Genomic DNA, 11,479 nt, shown 5'->3' on the forward strand with positions numbered 1-11,479 from the left:
GGGAACCTTGGCTTCCTCCATCACTGGAGCAAGCAAGCCTCATGTTCGCTTCAGCTGCCTGGCTGCTGGCCGCCATCTTGGTTGGCAGCTAATTTGCCTATCACCCTGATTAGCCAATGGGAAGGGTAGCGGAGGTATGGTTAATTACCATGTTTGTCTATTATTAGATAGGATGCTCAATGTTACTGATCATCAGAATAGTTATCATCAATACACTGACAAGAACAAGTGTTGGATAGGATGTGGAGAAAATGAAACCTTGTGCACTATTGATGAGATTGCAAATTGTTGAAACCACTATGGAAAAGGGTATGGAGGGTCCTTTAAAAGTTAAACGAACATATGTCTCCTTATGTTCATTGCAGCATTATATACAACTTGAGGCCCGGTGCATGAATTCATGCACGGGTGGGGTACCTCGGGTAGCCTGTGGGAATTGGGACCCAGCTCACGCCCTCAGACTCGCAGCCCTGCAGCCCAGCCTGGCACCCCGCCGTGGCCTGGCGCCACCTCTCACCTGCTCCATCATCCCGCCTGCAGGGCGATTGATCATGGCCAAGACCCCCTGCTCGGCTCCTTCAGCGCCTGGGAGCTGGGTGGCGGCCCCACCCCCCACCTACCCACTGCCGCCACTGGTTGCTGTCTGCAGGGCGATCAGCAGGGCGATCAGGCCCCCATTCACACCCGCCTTGGCCTGGTACCGCCCATTCATCTGCTCCACCACAGTCCCGCTCTCATTGGGGCCCATCGGGGCTGGCAGTGCCTCCACTGCAGCCTGCTGCCAACGCTGTGTTGCCAACGCCCACCATGTTCTGTGCTGCCCCCTGGTGATCAGTGCACGTCATAGGGAGCGGTTGAACTCCCCGTCAAACTTCCAGTCGAACAATTTGCATATTAAGCTTTTATTTTATAGGATAACCAAGATATGGAAGCAACCTAGGTGGCCATTGACTGACAAATATATAAAGAAATTGTGGTACATATATACAATGGAATATTACTTGGCCATAAAAAAGAATTAAATCTTAGGATTTGCAACAACATGGATGGACCTAGAGGGTATCATGCTAAGTGAAATACATCAGACAGACAAAGACTAATACCATATGATTTCACTTATACATGGAATCTAAAAAAAATACAACATAAAACAGAAGCAAACTCATAGATTCAGAGAACAAACTGGTGGTTGCCAGATGGGAGTGGGTTTGGGACCTGGGTGAAAGGAACCCTGGCCGGGTGGCTCAGTTGGTTGCAACATCATCCTGTACACCAAAAAGGTTTTGGGTTCAATTCCCAGTCAGGGTGCATACAGGAGGCAATGGATCAATGTCTGTCTGTCTCTCTCTCTCTCTCTCTCTCATCAATAAAACATATCCTGGGGTGGGGATTAAAAAAGGGTGCAGGAATTAAGAAGTACAATTTTGCAGTTACAAAATAGCCACATGGATGTAAAGTGCAGCATAAGGAGTGTAGTCCATAATATTGTAAGCTGTCAGGTGGTTACTAGACCTATTGCGGGAACACTTCGTGAGTTATATAAATATCTAACCACTATGCTGAACTCCTGAAATATCATACTGAATGTCAACATAACTGAAATTTTAAAAATTTGAAAATAAAACTCAATACAAAAACAAACCATCCAATTAAAAATAGGAACAAAAGACTTGAATAGATACTTCAAGAAAGAATACAGATGGCAAATAAGCACCTCATAGATGTTCAACACAATTAGTCATTAAGGAGATGCAAACCAAAACCATGAGATACCACTACACACCTAAAAGAATAGCTAAGCTTGAAAAGACTGACCATACCAAGTGTTAGTTAAGTATCTGGAGAACCCAGAACTCCCATAGCCAGCTGAAGAGAATATACGGTAAACTATACCAATCACTTTGGAAAACAATTTGGCAGTTTCTTAAAAAATTAAACATACACTTACCCAGTCGATCCAGCCATTCTACCTCTAGGTATTTATGCAAAATAACTAAAAGCATTTGCCCAAATAAAAGCATTTATACATGAATGTTCACACAGCTTTATTTGTAAAAGCCAAAATAACACCAAAATCCATCAACAGGTGAATGGATAAATCAACTGTATATTCATGGAATGATTTATACCTGCAACAACATGGATGAATTTCAAGATTAATTATGCTGAATGAAAGCCAGGTTTAAATAAAAATGTATAAGCTGTATGATTCCATTTATATTACTACAATATTGTAATTTATAATAAGAAATATATACTTGGTCTTTATTCCCGTTTTTGACAAAGAGCTCCTAAAACCCTTGGAATTTCTTATTCTAAACCTGGAATCGTGATTAAGAGTCATAATTTTTAGGAGCCGTGTGCGCTCTTCACCCAGGGTGGGCCCGACCAGAGCGCGCAGGGGAGGTGGGCAGCCCACTCGCTGTGGGGCTCCGGAAAAAAAAGAAAAAAAAAGAGTCATAATTTTTATATGTGTAACAATCCCCTTTCTACCTCACCTAAGTATATTAATGAGGTGACTTTTGGAAGGACCCTAAGTATGGGGGCTGTGCCAGGGGAACCGGCCATTTGATTAGAGGGTTGGGCCATTCAGTCACACCCACCCCCAACTGAGGGGCGGGGAGAAGCACTGGAGATTGAGTTTAACACCAATGGTCAATGATTTACTCAATCAGGCCTATGTAATTAAGCCTCAATAAAAATAAAAAAGGATTGATGCTGAGAGCTTCCAGGTGGTGAACCAGAACACATCCTTGTACCAGAAGAGTGATGCACCCGAAACTCCACGAGGCCAGCAGCTCTGTGTTAGGGACCCTGCCATCCTTCGTCCTATGTGCTCCTCATCTGGCTGTTCATTTGTATCCTTTAACGTCCTTTGTAATAAAGCAGCAATCTAGTAAGTAAACTGGTTTCCCGAGTTCTGTGAGCCATACAAGCTAACCAACCAAACCATTCATTGTAGGGTGTCATGGGCACCTCTCAATTAAAACTGAGTGGAGCAGAGGTGAGTCTCGTGGGACAGAACCCCACCTGTGAAATCTGATGCTATCTCCAGGTAGAAAGATATCAGAACTAGGACACCCAGCTGGTGTTGCCAAATTGCTTGTTGTATAGAAATCCCACCCAGGAGCGAGGCAGTATTGAAGTATTGAGAGTACAGGAGACACACGAAGGAGTGTTTCTCTTTCACAGTAACATTCTGGGAGATGCAAAGTAATCTGCAGTGACAGAAGGAGATCAATGGCTGCCTGCAGGTGGGGGAGAGACAAGGGGGTGGGGTGGAGGGGAATGACAAAGGGCCATAAGGAAACTTGTGGGTAATGGTATGTCACTATTTTCTTTGTGGCTATGGTCTCATGGGTATATGCATATGTCAGAACTTACACTGTATATTTTTAAATAGTGAGAATTTATTGTATATCAATTATGCCTCAGTAATGCTGTCTAAAAGTAGATCAATGGAGGTGGGTAAAAGAGCAAAAGATAAATCAAGAGATCACTGAACATTCATTTAATGTTTAGATTCTAACATGATGGTCAAGTAAGAAATAATTGTTAACCACTAAATATCACAACAGAAGAAATAGATATAAAAAATAAACTTAGGAACTACACAGGCACAGTTCCAAAAGAATATTTACAGAAGGCACAGTTAATGGCATTATAAAAACAGCAAGCAGAAATGCTAACTCAATTCCTTAACCCCTTCCCCAATAATTTTTTTGTTAAAAACGTTTCTTTTTCAGACTAATTTTTTTATTTTGGTTCTATATAGTATTTTTGATGCTGGTTATGAAAACAGTTTGTAATTATTTTTTCTTCCCATTTTTGTGGTTAAGAATAGTATTTCCTCAGAAAGTTTCTAGATGAAATTATTTAGAATGGTACGTATGTAGCTGGTTTTTGAAGGTAAAGTTTTTAGACGAGTATACTCGTCGACGACTGAAAAAAGAACATTTTGTGAAAACGTGTATACACGTTTCTGCCGGGGAAGGGGTTAAAAAGGTTTTCCTCCTACAAAATTCCCTTATCTGAAGGGAATTTGTCCCTACCAACCTATCAGAGAGGGTACCACTTCAAACAGTCTGAACACAGACAGCTCTTCTTCAAGGGGCCTGGCACTCTGGCACAGCAGCCAAACAATCCCCTAGGGAAGTGGATGGAGCAACAAGCAGAAGCCCCAAGTTCTTCAAGAGCTGGCCCTGGGGAGGTCATTTAATCCCACTACACCCAAGTCCTTATTTAAAATACATAGACAAGAATATCTGTCTGCCTACAGATATACTGTGATGATATACTTGAAAGCCATAAAGTGGAACACAAACACTAGACACCATTCCTATGAAAAAATAAATATTTACTTGATAAAAAATTTCACTACCTCCCTTTTCACTTTAATTAGATAAGATCAAGAAGCCAGTTATCAAAACTACAGTCAGCCAGTAATCACACTGTGATCAATATGAAAAGCTCATAAGCTGTTTACTATATTATTACTTATAATTTGTAATCTATACTAAAAATTTATTAAATCTTTGCCCTTTTAAATAAAACAAAAAAGGTTACCTCCTTATTCACAGTACAATAAACATGACTTACATTTTACAAACATAATCTTAAAATTAAGCCAACTGCGTATTTTTTAATATAAAATACATCAGTAGTATTTTAACACTTACTAAGGAGCAATGACTTTCTAAACAACACTGATCTCAAAGAATTTTAGAAATTCAAAAAGAATTTTTAGGTACTCAGAATATACCTGTTATGACCTATGATATCAAGGTTTCATTCTCTAAAAGCTCCAGTTTTTGTTTCTAATTACCTCGTTACCCATAAATTACAATCTTTAAAAAAAACTAGCTAGCATCTTTTCTTTTTGTTAAGAAAGATATAGGACATATTTTTTCTATCTTATTCTTTTGCATCAATTATTTTTTATTTTACTTTTTTAAACATTTTTATTGATTTCAGAAAGCATGGGAGAGTGAGAGAGAGATAGAAACATCAATGATGAGAGAGAATCACTGACCAGCCATCTCCTGCACACCTCCCACCAGGGATCAAGCAAGCCCACAACCTGGGCATGTGCCCTGACCAGGAATCAACCGCAACTTCTGGTTCACAGGTCAACTTCAGGTTCACAGGTCAATGCTCAACCACTGAGCCACACCCTGCCAGGCTTTATCAATTATTTGAGAATGGCATTCACCAAACAAATTAACAAGGAAAATCCAAAATGTGTAAAAAATAAACTTGTTTCTAAATTAAACAAAGCATAAGATACAAAATTAAATGACTGGTTCAGTGTGTAAAGAAACCACCGTTACCATATCCTAAAATAGCAAGTCAAACCATGTGAAATTACCACTTTTATTGGTCAAAAATAGGCAAATTTTGTCAATTTCATATGAATGAACAAAACAAAATAAGATCAAGTCAAAACAGCAGTAAAGCTGTGGGATCTGCCAACTGTTCTCTAACATACATGCTACTAAGCTTGAGTTTCTGTGTTTTTATAAACAAAAAAGCATCCTGATGGCAATACTTCTGACAACTAGAAAATGTGTTCTTGGAAGTTAAGATAAATTAAATGGCTATTTTAGTTAACAATTCCCAATTGTTTGAGCCATGAGAGCAGGAAGAGTAATACAAGATAGTGAAATATCTCAAATTTGTAACTTATGTACCCGACCTCGAATCAAGTCTGGCATCCTATGAGTTCCATTCTTCTGAACATATTCCCACAATAAAACACGATCACCATCAAAGAGGATCAGTCAGGGTACTAGGTAACTTCATAGAAAATTACCAAAGAAACAAAATCATAAAGCTAATATTGGTATACCAGGTAAAGATGACAAATGAGAACATTTTATACACATAAGCATTTTCTATATATTACGTCATTTACATCCACCTACAACTTTTTACATGTTGGCACTGCCACCACTTAACAGATAAAGAAATTAGGGCTCAAAAAGTAACTCATCTAAAATGACATGATTAGTAAGTGTAAACACTTAAATTCAAAACCAGTTCATTCAGATATCAAAGTCTTTGGGGTTTGTTTGTTTTTTAGGTATAACTGACATATTAGTCTCAAGGTATACAACATAATTCAATATCGGTATATAGAGTTGATCCTTGAACAATACAGGAGTAGGGGCACCAACTACACACCCCATAGTCAAAACCCCACAGTTAACTTAAGTTGGCCCTCTGCATACCAGATTCCCAACTGTGGATGGAAAATACATTTGCCCCTTGAACATGTGTGTGTTTCTACATGTAAGTGGACCTGCACAGTTCAAACCCATATTGTTTAAGGGTTAACTGTATCGTAAAATGATAATCACAGTAAGTCTAGACAACATCCATCACCATATATGGTTATAAAAAAGTTTTTTCTTGTGATGAGGATTTTAAGTTCTACTCTCAACAACTTTCAAAAACGCAATACAGTATTAGTAACTATAGTCACCATGCTGTAAATTACATCCCCCAGACTTAATTATAACTGAAATTTGTACATTCTGACTGCCTTCACCTATTTCTCCCACCTCTGGCAACCACTAATCTATTCTTTGTATCTATGAACTTAGTTTTTGTCATTGTTGCTATTATTGTTTTTAAATTGCACTTTTAAATGAAATCCTTACTTGTCTTTTTCTGACTTACTTACATTATCACTTAGCATAATGCCCTCAAGTCCATCCATGTTGCCCCAAAGGGCAAGATTTCCTTCTTTTTTATGGCTAAATAATATTCCATTGTATATATACCACATCTTCTTTATTCACTCCTCCATCGATGATGAGCAGTTAGGTTGTTTTCATATCTTGGGTATTGAAAATAACATTGCAATGAACATGAGAGTGCAAATATCTTTTCAAATTTGTGTTTTCATTTTCTTCAGAAAAATATCCAGAAGTTGAATTACTGGATCATACAGTAGTGCTATTTTTAATTTTTTGAGGAACCTCCATATTGTTTGCCATAGTGGCTGCATTGTTTTACACTCCCACCAAGAGTGCACAAGGTTCCCTTTTCTCCACATCCTCACCAACACTTGTTAATTTATATCTTTTTGACAGCAGCCATTTAAATAGGTATGAGCTGATACCTCATTATGGTTTTGACTTGCATTGCCCTGATGATTAGTGATATTGAGCATCCTCATGTACCTGTTGACCATCTGTCTATATGTCTTCTTTGGAAACAATGTCTACTCAGATCCTCTACCCCATTTTTTAGAAAGAATGTTTGGGGTTTTTTTTGCTATTGATTTGTATGAGTTCTTTATATTTTTTTACATTAACCCCTTATCAGATATACGATTTGAAAATATTTTCTCCCATTGAGTAGGTAGCCTTTTCATTTTGTTGATGGTTTCCTTTGCTGTGCAAAAACTTTCAATCTGATGTAGTCTCATTGTTTATTTTTGCTTTTATTGCCTTTGCTTTGGAGTCAGACCCAAATTTTATCTCCAAGACTGATGTCAAGAAGCTTACCACCTATGTTTCCTTCTAGTTTTATGGTTCAGGTCTTTAATCCTTTTGTATTAATTTTTGTGTATGGTGTAAGATAGTAGTCTAGTTTCACTGTTTTGCATGAGGCTGTCCAGTTGTCCCAACACCATTTATTGCAGATACTATCCTTTCCCCCACTGTGTGTTCTTGGCTCTTTTGTTGTAAATTAATTGACCGTAAAGTATGGGTTTATTTCTTGGCTCTCTATTCTGTTCCATTGATCTGTGTCTATTTTTATGCCAATGCCATACTGTTTCGATTACTATGGTTTTGTAATATAGTTCTTTGGTATGTGTTTTTTCAAGAGTGCTTTGGCTATTTGGAGACTTCTGTGGTTCCCTACAAATTTTAGGACTTTTTGTGTTATTTCTGTTTAAAATGCATTTGGAATAATTCCTCCCATCCAATTCAAAACCAGTTTTCTCTAATGCCATTTATTATTATTATTTTTTAAAGGAGAGAGAGATAGAAACATCAATGATGAGAGATAATGATTGATTGGCTGCCTCCTGCACACCCCCTACTGGGGATCGAGCCCGAAACCCAGGCATATGCCCTTGACCGGAATGGAACCTGGGACCCTTCAGTCCTCAGGCTGATGCTCTATCCACTGAGCCAAACCAGCTAGGGCTCAGATGCCATTTTTTTTTCCTTTTTAACCCTCACCTGAGGATATGCTTATTGGTTTTAAAGAGAGGAATGAGGGAAAAGAGAAAAGGGGGTGGGGGAGAGAAAGAGAGAGAGAGAAAACATCGATTGGTTGCCTCCAATACATGTCCCAACCTAGGTATGTGCCCTGACTGGGAATTGAACCTGCAACCTTTTGGTGTATGGGACAATGTTCCAACTAACAGAGCAACCCAGCCAGAGCAGATGCCAATCTTTTAATGTTTCTCCAATAAAAATCCTGTATCAGCAGCATCATTTGAGTATCCTTTGTCTGTTTGATACTCTGAATATTACTTTTTAAAACCTTCAGCAGTTCATCAAGACTTGATCCTCCAAAAGGCACAAACTTCCATTTATAAAATAAGTAAGTATGGGATGTAATGTACAACATGACTATAGCTAACACTGCTGTATGATTTGTAGGAAAGTTTTAAGAGAGTAAATCCTATGAGCTCACGTCAAAAGGAGAATTTTTTTTCCTTTTTTCTTCTTTTTATTTTTATTATATCTATATGAGAAGATCAATATTAGCTGAATCTATTATTGCCGGGAGCTGGTCCATCCTTGCTGCTTGACACAGTCGCTGCAGGGAAGAAACATCTGCACAGCATATGTTTCAAGGGACCTGGTGTATATGGCATACTGTTCTTAATATGTTTGCTCACCTTCTTGGCGCTGTGTGTTTTAACTAAGGTCACCTCTCTGAGAAAGGTTATTTCCCCAGGTAGGGATTTTCCCCTGAAGTTAGGGAGGGAATAAAACCCCTTAACTAAGTGCCAGGCCTACAGAACCTGGCTGGAGAACCTGGAGAACCTGGCTGGAGAACCTAGCAAGAGAACATGGACACAGAACTTGGCTGGAGATCCGGACCAGAACTTGGCTAGAGATCCTGGCTAGGCTGCTGATCAACTGAACGCTGTCTCTTTGTCATTCCTTCTTCGCCGACTCCGTCCACACCTTTGGGGACCCCTGGACCTGCTAGGGTTGGACCCCAGCATATTATGATAATCATTTCACAATATATGTACATTACACCATCATGCTGTACACCTTAAACTTATATAGTGATGTATATCAATTATTTCTCAATAAAACGATAAATAAAGATTATTATCCTTTTACAAATGATGGGAATGAGAATCAAGGATTTAAGTGGGTTTTGCTCAAAAACTTAAGACTATATTTTTTAGTATTTGAACATAAAATTTTCTATTAATGGCTAAACTTACATTTCCTCTACTATGCTACTCTGCCCTACCAAACATACAGCACTAATTGATAAAACCACTAATATGTAATTAAAGTAGGAATGCACACAAGTATTAAATTATATATTTGTATAAATTTGTAAGCATTCTACTTATGCTGAAAAACTGTTCTATGTCAAGAGACCTAGAAATTATTCTAGTAAAACCATCTAGAGACACTGTCTTGTCAAATAACTATCCCAGGCAATTGGAACCAGTACTTGAGATTTCCTCAATTCTATACTGCTAACCATCATAAAAATAAGAAAGTATTTGAAAATTATTTAGCAGAAACCAATAAGCATAATATATGACTTATCTAGCTAGCTAGCTAGCCAGCTAGCTAGCTATATAAAAGGCTAATATGCAAAGTGTCCCCATGGCAGTTCCACCAAGAGACTGGAAGTTTGATCACTTGCTATGACATGTGCTGACCACCAGGGGGCAGCACGGAACAAAGGAAGGCCTTGATCAGTCCTGATCGCCAGCCAGCCCTCAGGACCCTACCCATGCATGAATTTTGTGCACTGGGCTTCTAGTATCTATAATAATAAAAGCATAATATGCCAATTAAACCAGACATCCTTCTGGATGACCTTCTGGGCAAAGTCACAAGGGCCAAGGCAGAGGTGGCCACTGCGGCAGTGGGGGAAAAGGCAGCTGTCACAGCAGCGGGGGCCAAGCCCCTTGCACAAATACCATGCATCAGGCTTCTAGTTATTATATAAAAGCCTAATATGCTAAGTGTCCAACTGATCAGTCAACTGTTCAGTTGACTTCTCAACCAGTCACTATGGCATGCACTGACCACCAGAGCGCAGAAGCTCCAACTGTTAGGTTAGCTTGCTGCTGGGGTCTGGCCGATTGGGCGAGACCGGACAGACATGCTCTGGAGCACTCCAGTGATCCCTCTCCAGCCAGCCAGCCCCAATTGGCTCTGATGGGTGCTGGGCAAGATGGCCCCAATTGGGACTGGGCAAAACGGGCTGGACATACCCTGAAGGCCTCCAGCGGTCCTTCCCCAGCCTCTAAAATATTTCTTCTAATTAATTGCCTTTCATAGTGCACGAATCCGTGCACAGGTCTCTAGTATTATTATACTAGAGGCCCAATGCATGAAATTCAGGCAAGGGGCTTGGTCCCTGCTGCCACAGCAACTGCCTGGGCCCCCACCAATGCAGGGACCAGGGCCTCTGGCACCTCTGCATCAGCCTCCTCGTCTAAGTAGCATATTACACTTTTATTATTATAGATAAAACATGCCAATGCATTCTAAGATAAAGACAGCAAGGAAACAAAACAATCTAAACTCATCCAAAGCCAAATAATAGTTATAATGAATTTAACAAATAATTTTGTTTGCCCTCCTAGGATTAAGAGGATATCTTGATGTTGTTTCAGATAGTCTTTTTCTTTATATTAAAAATATAATATATCCTTTGTCTGTTGAGTATCCCTTTGTCTGTTTGAATGCCTTCCAATTTCTTTTTTTTAAATATGTTATTGATTTTTAGAAAGAGAGGAAGGAAAGGAGAGAGATATCAATGTGAGAAACATTGATTAGCTGCCTCCCACATGCCCCCTACTCAGGGTCAAACCCAAAACACAGGCATGTGTCCTGACTTAGAATCAAACTGGCAACCTCTCAGTGCATCGAACATGGAATGATGCTTTACCAACTGAGCCACATGGGCCATGGCTGTCTTCTACTTTCTTTTTTTTTTTAATTTATCTTTATTATTGAGAGTATTACAGAAGTCCTCTTTTTTCCCCCACTGACCCCCTCCAACCCCCCTTCCTATCTTACCCCCAGGCCTTCACCAACCTATTGTCTGTGCCCTAGGTAATGCATATCCTATATAATAAAAGCCTAATATGCTAAGTGTCTACAACTGGAATGACCACTAGACCAGTCACCAGGAGGTGCACTGACCACCTCTTCGTCCCTCCCCCAGCCTGCAGGCTCTGATCACAGCATGGCGAACAGGAACCACGGCAAACTGAGGTGAGTGGCGGGGGGGGGGGGGGGTG

At 39.6% G+C, this 11,479-nt stretch overlaps 1 protein-coding gene across 3 annotated transcripts in view; it reads right to left on the reverse strand.

Moving 5' to 3' along the window:
• Positions 1 to 11,479, reverse strand: part of WASF3 (WAS protein family member 3) — a 91,658-nt gene that overhangs the window by 78,607 nt on the left and 1,572 nt on the right. The window contains exon 2 of one of the 3 annotated variants that reach the window (XM_015564961.1): positions 5,691 to 5,796. The exons of the other annotated variants lie outside the window; for them this stretch is intronic. The gene's annotated coding sequence lies outside the window, so the exon portion shown is untranslated. The remainder of the gene's footprint in view (positions 1 to 5,690; positions 5,797 to 11,479) is intronic. 3 annotated transcript variants of the gene reach the window in all.

This window comes from Myotis davidii, unplaced genomic scaffold (genome assembly GCF_000327345.1).
Source record: "Myotis davidii unplaced genomic scaffold, ASM32734v1 scaffold152, whole genome shotgun sequence".
In the NCBI taxonomy this organism is placed as follows: Eukaryota; Metazoa; Chordata; class Mammalia; order Chiroptera; family Vespertilionidae; genus Myotis; species Myotis davidii.